The sequence below is a fragment of the Lutra lutra genome, chromosome 9 (assembly GCF_902655055.1).
Source record: "Lutra lutra chromosome 9, mLutLut1.2, whole genome shotgun sequence".
In the NCBI taxonomy this organism is placed as follows: Eukaryota; Metazoa; Chordata; class Mammalia; order Carnivora; family Mustelidae; genus Lutra; species Lutra lutra.
Genome location: NC_062286.1, coordinates 76737662 through 76749691, shown reverse-complemented (window position 1 = coordinate 76749691; position 12030 = coordinate 76737662).

The following is a 12030-nucleotide window of genomic DNA, read 5'->3' as shown; positions in this document are numbered from 1 at the left end:
GCCTCCTAGAGGTTCACAACCCCCTGAGGCCAACAAATGGGCGGAGCTAACAAGCTGGCAAGGAAATCAAGTCATTTGTGGCCACGCAGCTTAACCCGGAGGAGACATGCTAAGTAAAATAAGAGAGGCCGAGGAAGACAAATATCACAGATCTTACTTAGATGTGGAATCTGTAAAAGCCCAACTCATTAAAGCCGAGGGCTGTGGGGCGGGGGAAATGGAGAGATGCCGGTCAAAGGGTACGAACATTTGGTTGCAAGATGAATGGGTTCTGGAAATCTAACATACAGCCTGGTGACTATAGTTAATAATTCTATATGACATATGCTTGAAATTTGCTAAGAGAGGAGATCTCAATTGTTTTCACACATACACACACACACACACACACGGAGACTGTGTGAGGTGATGGATATGTTAATTAGCTTTGTTGCGATCATCGTTTCACAATGTTTACACGTTTGAAAACATTACACTGTATGCCTTAATATATGTAACTTTTATTTGTTCAATTATATCTCAATAAACCTGGAGAAAGGAAGAAAAAGGAAAGAAAGAAAAGACAAGAAAGTGCATCCCTACCTCATAGAGTTGTTGGGAAGAGGAAATAAGATAATTTCCAAAAAAGCTGGTCGGGGTGTGGCACAGTCAAGCGTCTGGTCATGATCTCGGGGTCATGAGATCGAGCCCCATGTTGGGCTCTGAGCTCAGCAAGGAGTCTACTAAAGTTTCTCTCTCCCTCTCCCTCTGCCCCTCCCCGTGGTCTCTCTCAAATAAACAAATAAATAAATAAATCTTATATAAGTAAATAATATAATAAAACCTGGTCATAGAACATTTTATGAAAAATAAGTGCTACACAGGAACTTTCTGTACTTTAAGCTTAATTTTGCTATGAACCTAAAACCACTCTAAAGAATAAAGTTCATTAATCAAAAGCAAAACAAAACTGTAAAAATCAAGCATATGGCATGACAGACTGGGAAGACTTCCTGGAGGAGGTGACATTTGAGCTGGGCCTTAAAAATGAAAGGTGGTCAGCAGGCAGGGAAGGTGAAAAATGCACTACAGAGAGAAATACTGACCTGCTGAGGAGGAAGCAGGGAGACCCTCTGGCCCCTGGATATTGGGGCATGGAGCCCACGGCCTTGATTTGGGATTATCACTGGGACAGGACCAGCCCTGGAAAGCAGACAACGAGAAGAGAAGAAGGTTGAAAAGAGGATGCTGGGGCACACAGTCACACTGCCAGTGAGGCAGGGAGACACTGGGGAAGGGGGGAGACAACACACTCAGGAAATTTGAACTAGAAGGAGGGGAGGACAAATGCTTCTAGAGGAAAGTCCAGCCTGGCTGGAGACAAGTTCCTTTTAGGATTTTATTTTTGTCTGATCCTGTTGTGTTTCCTTCCCTCCCTTCTCCCCCAAGCCCAATGGGGAGATTAAGAAACATAATTCACATGGTCAATTCTATAAAATATGGCTTCCCCTCACCATGACACCCACCTGCCGTGGCGCCTTCCAAGTTACGTGAGTCGAAATCCACCTTTTTAAAAAGATTGGTTCTCTTTGTATTTCCTACAGCCAGCATTGTTCAAGTTTAGGTAGCGATGCCCAGTTTAGAAAGGTAAAGATTTCGTTCCCAGCCTCCTCTTCCACTCAACCTTCTGAAAAGTTTTGTTGTTGTGCAACTGATTTTAGTTCTTCTACAGATTTTATGGGTAACTTCGTTTTTTCCCCAGCTTGACGGAGAGATCATTGACAAGGGATCTACATTTTTCAACCACAAGGAAAAGAAACCCAGAGCTACCAAGAATAATATTTTATTGACTTGGAACCAGTTTCGGAATTTATATTTTTAACCAACTACCCAGGTGATTTTGATGATCAGACAGTTTGAGGGTTTTTTTTTTCTTTTTTCCTCTTTCTCTTCCCTTCAGTAAACTGTTTTTCAACTTTGTTTTTCAGTGAAAACCATTTCCTCCTCAGCATGGACTCCATCCAGAGGCTGCACCCATCTCTCCCACGTCAACAGTCCTGTGTCCTTGGCAGAGGACAGTGCTCTCATTATGGGCCTTTCCCTTCTTCCTCGGCCAAAGCCTTGCTCCTGCACCTCCCCACAGCTAATAAAAAGGCTGAGTTCCCTCAATGAGGGATGAGATCCCCCTGACCCCCCGACCACGCTGTCCCTCGCTGTCCCTCACAGGGATGAGCAAAGTCTGCGGGGGCCACTGTCGTCCTCACGGGCAGCTCTCCTGCCTTCACACGTTCCCAGAGCAGCTAGCTCTGTCCCAGGCCTCAGGACATCCCTGAGGCGGCTTGAGATCCAGGCACAAACGCTGTCCAAAGCCACATGGTTCTGAGGGAACCTGCAGAAATGCAAGACTGGGGTGTTTCTGGACACGGGGTAAAGAGAGTCTCCCCATGGGAAGGCATGGATTGATCTGGGACAAAAGACACTTGTTGGCCCGGGAAGGAAGAGTTTGGGGGAGAGCCCCAGCTACATGGAGGTGGGTGGGCCTGTTTCTCTCGTCAGCTGGGATCAGCCCCTCTAGCCGGAAGCCACCTGGCTCAGCTCTAGGAGACGTGGAGAATGAATTTCAGAGTCATTTCCACTGGGCCGGGCACTGGAACAGCTGCAGGAGGGGACACAGCTGGCGTGTCCCCACCCCTTCCAGCAGAGCTGCTCTGGAGGAGAGCCACCCCTCCCCCTGGGAAGGGAGACTGTCCCGCTTGCTGGGTCCCAGGGGCCAGGGATGGTATCTCTCAGCCAACCCTCCATTTTTGAGAGCACAGTGTGGGCTTTATTAAAATAAAATCTCATCACTGCTTATTCTAGTGGGTGCCTAAACCTGGCTAAACCTCAGGATTCACCCAGGATGTTTATTAAAAATAATAATGATTAGTTTAAAATAATGAGTTTGGGACACCTGGGTGGCTCAGTTGGTTAAGCGGCTGCCTTCGGCTCAGGTCATGATTCCAGTGTCCTAGGATCGAGTCCCACATCGGGCTCCTTGCTCAACAGGAAGCCCGCTTCTCCCTCTGCCTCTGCCTGCCACTCTGTCTGCCTGTGCTCACCCTCTCTGACCAAAAAAAAAAAAAAAAAAAAAAATGTTTAAAATAATGAGTTTGGGGACCCATCCCAGACCTAATCAATCAGAATCTCTTTGGGCTGGGCTCAGGCTCGGGCTAGAAACCACAGGAATCCATTTAATCAGACTGTGTCCTCCAGTCCAAAAGTCTGAACCCACAGAATGGGAGCATGGTAAGGGAATAGTGGGGGTTCGATGATGGAGAATCCTACGAAGAGTCACCATTCCCAGGGATCTCTGCTGCCAGCCAGGGCACCGAAGCCTTCTCACACTTACTTAGTGGTCCAAACACACTCACAAGGTTTGTGCAATTATTTTTTTTCTGAAGATTTTATTTATTTATTTGAGACAGAGAGAGAACATGAGTGAGGGGCAGGGGCAGAGGGAGAGGGAGAAGCATGCTCCTCACTGAATGGGGAGCCTAATGCAGGGCTTGATCCCAGGACTCCAGGATCATGACTTGAACTGAAGGCAGATGCTTAACTGACTGAACCACCCAAGGTAGTTAGGTTACTGTCCCCATTTTGCTGATGAGGAAACGGGAGCTCCATATGTCATATGCGCCATAAGAGGCAGAGCCAGGGCTCCAATCCAGATCTCTCTCTGAACATCTCTGCCGTGGAAGGAATCCTGGGAAACCTGGGCACCCCCTTGGGAGTTAGGCCAGTATGAGACCAAACTGTGACATGAACACAATGTGCTTTCTGGGCACTTGTGTCTGGTGGGATCAGGTACCCCGTGTTCTTTCCCTCGTGTCTGTTCACCAAGCCCTTGTGGACACAGAGGTGGCCTGGACATGACCACCCTCAGGACAGGATGGCTCATGGAAAGAGCGTTGAGCTAAAAGCAGGGGAGGGGACTTCCACTCCCAGCGCTACTCTACTCTCGCGCTCCTACTAATGCGAAAGCGGCCTCAGCATCCCCTTGGCAGAGAGAGGGCTGGACTGGGCAAACTGTAGGGGTCCATCTGCTTTTCAAAAGCAGGCTGTGGAGCCCAGCACCATTTCCCTAATGCTGTCTCTTTCCCACTCTCAGACCCTCTAGGGCAGTGGCATTCTCTTGTCTATAGGATAAGATCAGTCCTTCATCTAGATACCATAAGCCTCTCGTGGGGTGCATCAAGGAGGGGATTTAGCCTCCCCAGACTTTACAGAAGACTTCCTGGAAGAGGTGGCACCTAAGTCAGCTATCCAGGAGAGGAGTAGAAAAATAGCAAGCAGTGGGAATAGCAGGAGCCGAACCGTGTCTGCCTCTCCCGTGCCTGGTATGTGCAGGGGGACTCAGGGTTTGGAGGTGTGTAATGAAGCACCACCAGCCCCAAGAAGCCCTCCTGATACTTTAGGCAGCCTCATTTGGCTTCCCCAGGGCTCTGGGGGGAATTCCAGAGACCAGTGCCCAGCACACCACTTGGAAGGGGGTGTTTACAAGGCTGTCTCCCCACTGGCTTTTCACAGGCAGGGGGTACTGACCACTTCTAGCTCTGCATCCTGTGTCTGACATATGTCAGGGAAAGGAAGGAAGGAAGGAGGGAAGGAAGGTCTGGCTCAAAGCGGCACTTCACTTCGGAGGCCTCTGAGGGCACCGGCCTGACCCACTGGGTCCCCTGGGACTGCTGGGCTGGCTCAGCTTTGTCCCTCTCTCAACCTTTTAAGTCCTGGTTGTGACTGGGATGGCCTGAGCTCTGGGAGGTGCGTCCAGTGGGGACAATGGAAGGAGTGGGTTCCCCCATCTCTGCCTCTACCACTCAGGCATTTTGGAAACTGACCCAGAGTCCTTGAGTTGGGTCCAGGATTCTTGTCTCCACATCACAGGTGGACAGTCGAAGACCCCACCTTGCAGAAAGGTACAATTCAGATCCTAAACTCAGTTGGAGCTGGAGGAATTCTTCATGGGTTGAGGATGGCCCTTAAGTATAGATCCCCCCTTGGGGTGCCAGATGTGGGGTAGACATAGCTTCCTTTCTGACAAAGCAGACGAGACAGCGCAAGTCCCAGAGACTCAAGAATGAGCGGAGAGGTGGGCCAGGCCTCAGTCCTGGCATCGGAGTTGGAAAAGGCCAATGGAGACAGACCCTCTGAGCTACAGCTGAGGGCTGCATGCTGAACAACGGCTCCCAAACATGGCCAGGTAATCCCCAGAACCCGAGCAAGAATGTTCTTACATGGCAAGAGGAGCTTTGCAGGTGTGATGAAATTAAGGCTCCTGAGAAAGGGCTCAGCCAGGGGGGTTGGGGGGTGCCACAAAGTAATGACAAGCACAGGAGACACAGGAGGCTCAGAACAGAAGAACGCTTTGTGTTGACAGAGCAGAGACCAGAGTGAGGCCCTCTTAAGACGAAGGAAGGGGCCACAAGCCAAAGGTTGCAGGCAGCCTCTCAAAACTGAGCTCGGCAAGGGGACCGAGAGTCTCCTAGAGCCTCAGGGACAATCCGGCCCCACCAACCCCTTGACAGTTAGCCCACTCAGACTGATTCTGGACATATCACCTACAGAACTCTAAGAGAATCCGTTTGTTTTGTTTTAAGCCACTTAGTTTGTGTTGATTTGTTCCAGCAACCACAGGAAATCAAGCTTGCCTGGAGACACATGACTGAGTCTGTGCTCCCCTCTTGCGGCCCAGCTCTAGGGAATCCTTGCCCCATTCTGGACAGAACTGGGCAAACCGTGCAGGTGAGGCCCCGAGGGGCCCAAACGGCACCCTTGGTGAGATCCCAGGCCTCTGAGAAGGGGGTGTGTGTGTGTGTGTGTGTGTGTGTGTGCGCGTGTGTTAGAGAGACGGGAAGAACACGCCTTCCCCAATGCATCCGGGGATTTTCTGGGCAGACGATTCTCCAAAGGCATGTCAACATTTTTCTCTCCAGGAAAAAAATAACTCAATCTCTATCCAAAAAGAGTCACAGTTATGTACATGCACCCACATGGATGGACTTGGGAGTCCTAGACAGAAATGAACTACCCCACCTACTCCGGGAGTCTTTCATTTTCCCTAGGCAGGGAGCAAAGTTGAGGAGGACTGGGCACCACCAGCCAGAGGGGACTGTGGACACACTGGGACATCTGGGATGGGACAGAGGGCACCCTGTCCCAGAGAATGTTGAGATTGTCCAGCACATCCCCATCACCTGTTTTTCTCTTTTCTCCTTACAAGCCCAAGTGTAGATACCTAGGCACAAATCACACGTGCACCCGCAGACCCATGGGGTCATGAGCAGCGCTGGCGCGTGCAAAAAGGAAATGAACAAACACACACATATAACCCAACTACGCAGCAGACCTATACACAAGCTGTTGTGTGCACGCCCTGGCAGATACATACAAACTCAGATACACGCCCTTGACACACTTACAGACACCCACGCTGGTGCACAGAAGTGCGAACACACCATGCAGGAGGAAAGACCACCCACGGATATGGACACCTGGATGCCCTTGAGCCGAGTGCAAGGCCCAGAGCTCCGGGTACCTTGGTTCAGGGAGGGCGGCCAGAGTCCCTTCCCTACCCAACCCTCCTGAGCTCTGCTCTGGAGCCCTCTGCCGGGGAGGCCAGAAATAGACTGCCAGGTCCTGGAGCTGTGCCCGCCTGCACGGCAGGGCGGGGGTGGGGGGGTGGAGGGGGAGGTGGGGTGGTGGGAGTTGGAGGGAAGGGAAATGAGGAGGGTATAGGGACCAACGGGGGCCAGCCCCAGGGCGCTCGGTATCTCACCTCCACTTGAATCAAATGACCTTCTGCAGCCTCTGATACAGGGCTGAAGGAGGGATTTCTCCTGCAAAGATCCCCCTGGGCTCCGGCCCCTTTCTTCCAGGCTCTGTCCTGTCCGTGGGCAGTGCTAGTGGGCCTGCCTATGGAGGAAAGACCCTGGTCTGACTGGATCCCACACTCCCCCCACCATGCTTCACCTTCTCCCACCCTGGGAGCCCACACTGGCTGTGCTCAACCCACCCTGTGCCATGGGGCAGTGCTGCTGGGCTCCCAGCTTCCTCGCACCCACTGGGTTGCTTTTCACAACTCCCTGTTCAAACCTCCGCCTCCTGTCTCTGCTCAGAGGGCCCATTCTTCGCTCTCAGTGGCTTTTTCTTTCCATTTTCTCCTAGGGGAGGGGAGGAAGTGAAGAAGATCTGGGCTTTGGAATAACATGGGTGAACCTGAATTCAGATCTCAACTCCAAGGTGGGACTTACAGCTGTGGGCATCTTGGGCGGCTGGCTTAAACTCCCTCAGCCTCAGTTTCAGCAGGTAGAAAGGAGATCATGTGACTTATATGGCAGGGTGAGAGCACCCTCAGCATCCAGCACTAGGGGTGGTTTAAGGAGTCCGGCAGGGGGATGCCTAGGTGGCTCAGTCAGTTAAGCATCAGCCTTCGGCTTGGGTCATGGTCCCAGAGTCCTGGGATGGACTCCCTCATGGGGCTTCTTGCTCAGCAGGGAGCCTGCTCCTTCCTCTGCCTGCTGCTCTCCCTGCTTGTGCTGTCTCTCTCTGACAAACAGATAAGTAAATAATCTTTCCAAAAAAGTTGGGGGGTGGGGGCACCTGGGTGGCTCAGTGGATTAATCCTCTGCCTTTGGCTCAGGTCATGATCTCCAGGTCCTGGGATGGAGCCCCGCATCAGGCTCTCTGCTCAGCAGGGAGCCTGCTTTCCCCTCTCTCTCTGCCTGCCTCTGCCTACTTGTGATCTCTGTCATATGAATAAATAAAAATCTAAAAAAAAAAAAAAAGTTGGGGGGTGGTCAGGCAGCCATACAGCTAATTAGGGTGCCATCTTTACAAGGCACTTGGACACCATTAGAAATGTAAGGAGGCAAAGAAAAGCATGCTTGGAACTCCTCTAAGAAATAGTTGCATACTCTGTTTTAATGAGCTACTTTCAGTGAGGTGGTGGGTGGACCTCAAAAAGAGCAAGCTAGAATAACAGCAGTTGGTCTCTAAGCTGTTTCCTAAGTGGGGGGTGGTGGGGTTTCTAAAAAGATTTTTTTTTTTTTTTTTTTTTTTTTTTGTCTAATTGTAGCGTGCAAGTTTGGGTTAAGAGCTGAACCGCTCAGGGAAGATGGAGTGTTGCCATCGGGGATCCCCTTCTCCGTCCATGCCCCTCTTCTTATAAGCAGAGGCCAATTCCACTGCATTCAAATTGAACTGATAGTAAAAGAATATCACTTTGAGGGGACATAAAATTAATAGCCTGCCTGGGGCACCCACATGTTTCCCCATTGGGTCCTTCCTGATGTGTGGCAGGTGCTTGATAAATGTTGGTTGGGTGTGTCTCTCCAGTCCTCGGCCTAAAGACTTCTCTCCAGCACTCTGCATTCAGCTCAGCTCTTCTCACACTCTCTCTACCTGGTCTTTGTGCCCACAGCATCACTGAGTTCTTCACTCCACACCCTTTCCTGTAACCCACTGGCCCAACCCATTCTGGAAGCCACAAGGCTTCTTGGGGGGGTGTGTGTGTGTCAAGATTTCCATATCTTGGGAAATCAGGTATTTCTCCTGTATTAGCCCGTCTAAAACAATAGTAAGCAGCCACCATCTTGCCCTGGAAAGTGTCTCATGATCTTAAATGTCTACCATCAGGCAGTCCCAGCTTACCAAGGAGTTATATTTCAAAACCTTGTTTCTGTGAAATGGAATGGCTTTCCAGACAATGAGCCAATAGAAAACTGAGGACTCAGGCACGAACAGGGCTGTTTTCCAGGTCAGGTGGTAATTGCCCATCAGAAAACTGGGCTGCCACAAGCAGAAAAAAAGACAACCCTATTGTTGCAAGACCTGTAGGCAGAAATGGAAAAACAATAATGCTGATCTAGAAAAGTCTGTTTATTTTCTCTTGAAAGCTGGTGCTTGAAGGAAAGCAGGTTTCTTAACAGGAGTATATGGAGATGGGTGGGACGTTCGGAGGGAGCTTCGAGCTGTACTTCAAGGGCTTTAGAGGCTGAAAGCCTTTGTTCTTCATCATTCTAATTAATCTTTCTGACTTGCAGTCTGCCTTTTTCTTGACACAGGGGCAGGCCTGGCTCCATCCTGACACTCAGCCGGGATTGTTTGAGCAGACAGAGTAAACGGTAGGGAAAGGACCTCCTGAGGTAACTGGGGTAGAGCTGTTAGAAAGGAGATGAAAGAAACAGATTCAAGGGTGTGTGTGTGATTTGGGTTTTCAAGACGGCCTGAGGAAAAATGAGCTGAAATGAACTGTGGTAAAAACAAAACAAACAAACAAACAAACAAACAAAAAACCCCCTGGGGCGCCTGGGTGGCTCAGTGGGTTAAGCCGCTGCCTTTGGCTCAAGTCATGATCTCAGGGTCCTGGGATCGAGTCCCGCATCGGGCTCTCTGCTCGGCAGGAAGCCTGCTTCCTCCTCTCTCTCTCTCTCTCTCTCTCTGCCTGCCTCTCTACTTGTGATCTCTCTCTGTCAAATAAATAAATAAAAAATAAAATCTTAAAAAAAAAAAACCCCAAAGAACAAAAACAGAGAGAAAAATGGAGATTAGGGCACCTTATGTGTCCCTATCACCACAAAACCCCCAAAAGAAAATGAAGTGGAGGAGAGATGGGGAGCCCGACAGTTCCAAGGCTGGCCACCAGGTGACACCACAGGCCCAGGACAGCTTGGTTGCTGTCTGTTGTGGGGTAGAGGGACTCAGGAGACTCAGGGTACTGGGGGCGGTAGGGGGTGGTCGTGTCACAGGTTCAGAAATACAAGGCATTCTCAGATTTGGTCCTCATCCACATTCCTGTCCTTCCTCAGCCTCCACCCCATCTGGCCTGAGGAGTCGATGCTGGTCTACAAGGTGAGGTGGGGGTGGGTGAGTGCCCAGAGGGACCAGGGCCAGGGGATGAGTGAAGAGAAGGGGGTGGGGAGGCTCAGGAAGGTCTTGGACAGAACCTTGATAGCATGAGAGGACAGAAAACAATGAACCTTTATTGAGAGTCCGCCCCCACTCACAGGTCCTGACACAGGAAGACCCAGAGGGGGATTCATCAGCCCCACCCACGGCGCTGCCCACGGACTCAGGTGATTCAGAGTTTAGGTTTGGCTGATAACAGCCCAGACCAGCTGAGAAAGGGCCCTTTGTGAGGGTTGCCCTCCTGAGGCCCCCTCCTCACAGCTGCACGGGCTCCTTACAGGAAACAGGACTGCCTGGAAAATGCAAAGAAACCCAGCAGCCAATGCTGTGAGATGCTGTGTGGGAACTTTAAGATGCTTCAAGGCAAATGTGCAGGAGAAAGATAGGGCTTGTCTGGAGCCCGCATACTTTTCTTCCAGGTTGTCAATCTCAGTTGTGTCTACCTTCCACCCCTCCCAGGGAGAAAAAAACAAAAACAAAACAAAAGCAACATCACTTTCAGGACTGTGATAAGTCAGGATGCTGGGTTGCAGATAGCCCAAACCCACCTTGAATTAGCTTGGTGAAAAGGTGGTATATGACCAGCCAGCTCAATTAGGGCAAGAATGAAAGGTAGGCCCCAGGGAGGTCTAGAAGAAGGCCCAATCCCCCTCCCCAGTGATTCTCTCCTCCCTGTGTCTCTCAGAGGCTGGCGGCCCCATTTCTTCAGCAGACAGGCTTTGTCTTGCTCACCTTGGGCAGCTCAGGATTGCTTTCTCGTGGTCTCACCACCAGAAAGAAAATTGCACCCTTCTACCAGATTTGGATAGGAAAAAGTCCCGAGGAAGAACTCTGATTGGCTCTGCTTGAGTCATGTGCCCAGTCTTGGACCAATGGCTGAGGCCAGGGGGATGCATTACTATGATTTTCTCAGACTGAGTCACTTGCCCAACCCTGTGGCCAGGGGAAATGAGGTACAGCACAGACAGACATAGGAATACCGTGCACTTGGGGTCTCATGTGGCAGAACTGCTAGTTGGCTCCCCATCACAATACTTTCCTTTTCTCCAATAGAACAAAAAATGTTTACTGTATACATGGCTGCCTATAATAAAAACTACATTTCCCAGGCTCCCTTGTAGCAAAGGCTAGCCGGTATCTAAGAGCTCTGACCAGTAGGGTGTGAGCAAAGCAAGGTGGGTACTTCCAGAGGCTGTTCTTAAGAAGATGGGAGCAGTCCCTCTTGACCCTTTCCCCTGCTACTTCCCATATTCTGGAAGCTCTTGTGCTGGTGAACCACCTTGGATCCTCTGGCAAGAACAGGACCATAGAGATGGCACCGTAGCAAGTTAGTCAGGAGGAGCCTGAGTCCTTAGTACAATTTTGGCCCAAAACTGTTTACGCCTGGACTGCTACACAAGAGGTAATGAACATCTGTCCTGTTTGAGCTGCTCTTATTTTGAGTCTCTGTTAACATCTAAGTATTCTAAGTAACGTGTCTTCGGACCTTTTCTTGGTACCCATGCTGTGTCCAGCACTGAATTTGTCCCCTGACCTAGATTCCTCCATCCAAACCCAGAAAAACATTGCCTGTGACCAGCCCACACTTCGCTGAGAATATGACAAGACACATTGTGGGGCCAGATCTGCTCTCCCTGCCTACAAAGTTATTTTTTATTTCTCCCTAGATTCTGACTCCATTTTCAAGGGCCATGTTCCAAAGTGTTTTGCATGTGGGTTAGACCAGAATGTGTTGGTATGGGGTTCCTATAGAGGGGAGGTTATGGCTCCCTCATCAGACTGGGGGCTTCTGAGAGCTAGAGTCACAGATAAATATAGTCACTGCCTCTCCCTGTCTCCATGGTAGGAGCTGCAGCCCTGCATTAGGGTGGGTGAGAACAGCAGATAGTCCATGTCCCCCTCAGGTGGAGAACTGGGGGCACAGAGTTACTGAAAGCAAACCAATGGAGGCACAGGAAAAACTGCCCCTAACTGCCTCCTCTCCTTCCACACGGGAGTGTTCCATCCCTGGGCTCCTACTCGGAACTCCTATAGCCCATGGTCCCAGGGGAGGGAAAAGAAAGCATCAGTTTGGAAGGTTCTGGGCTTCTGTGATGGGGAAGAGGC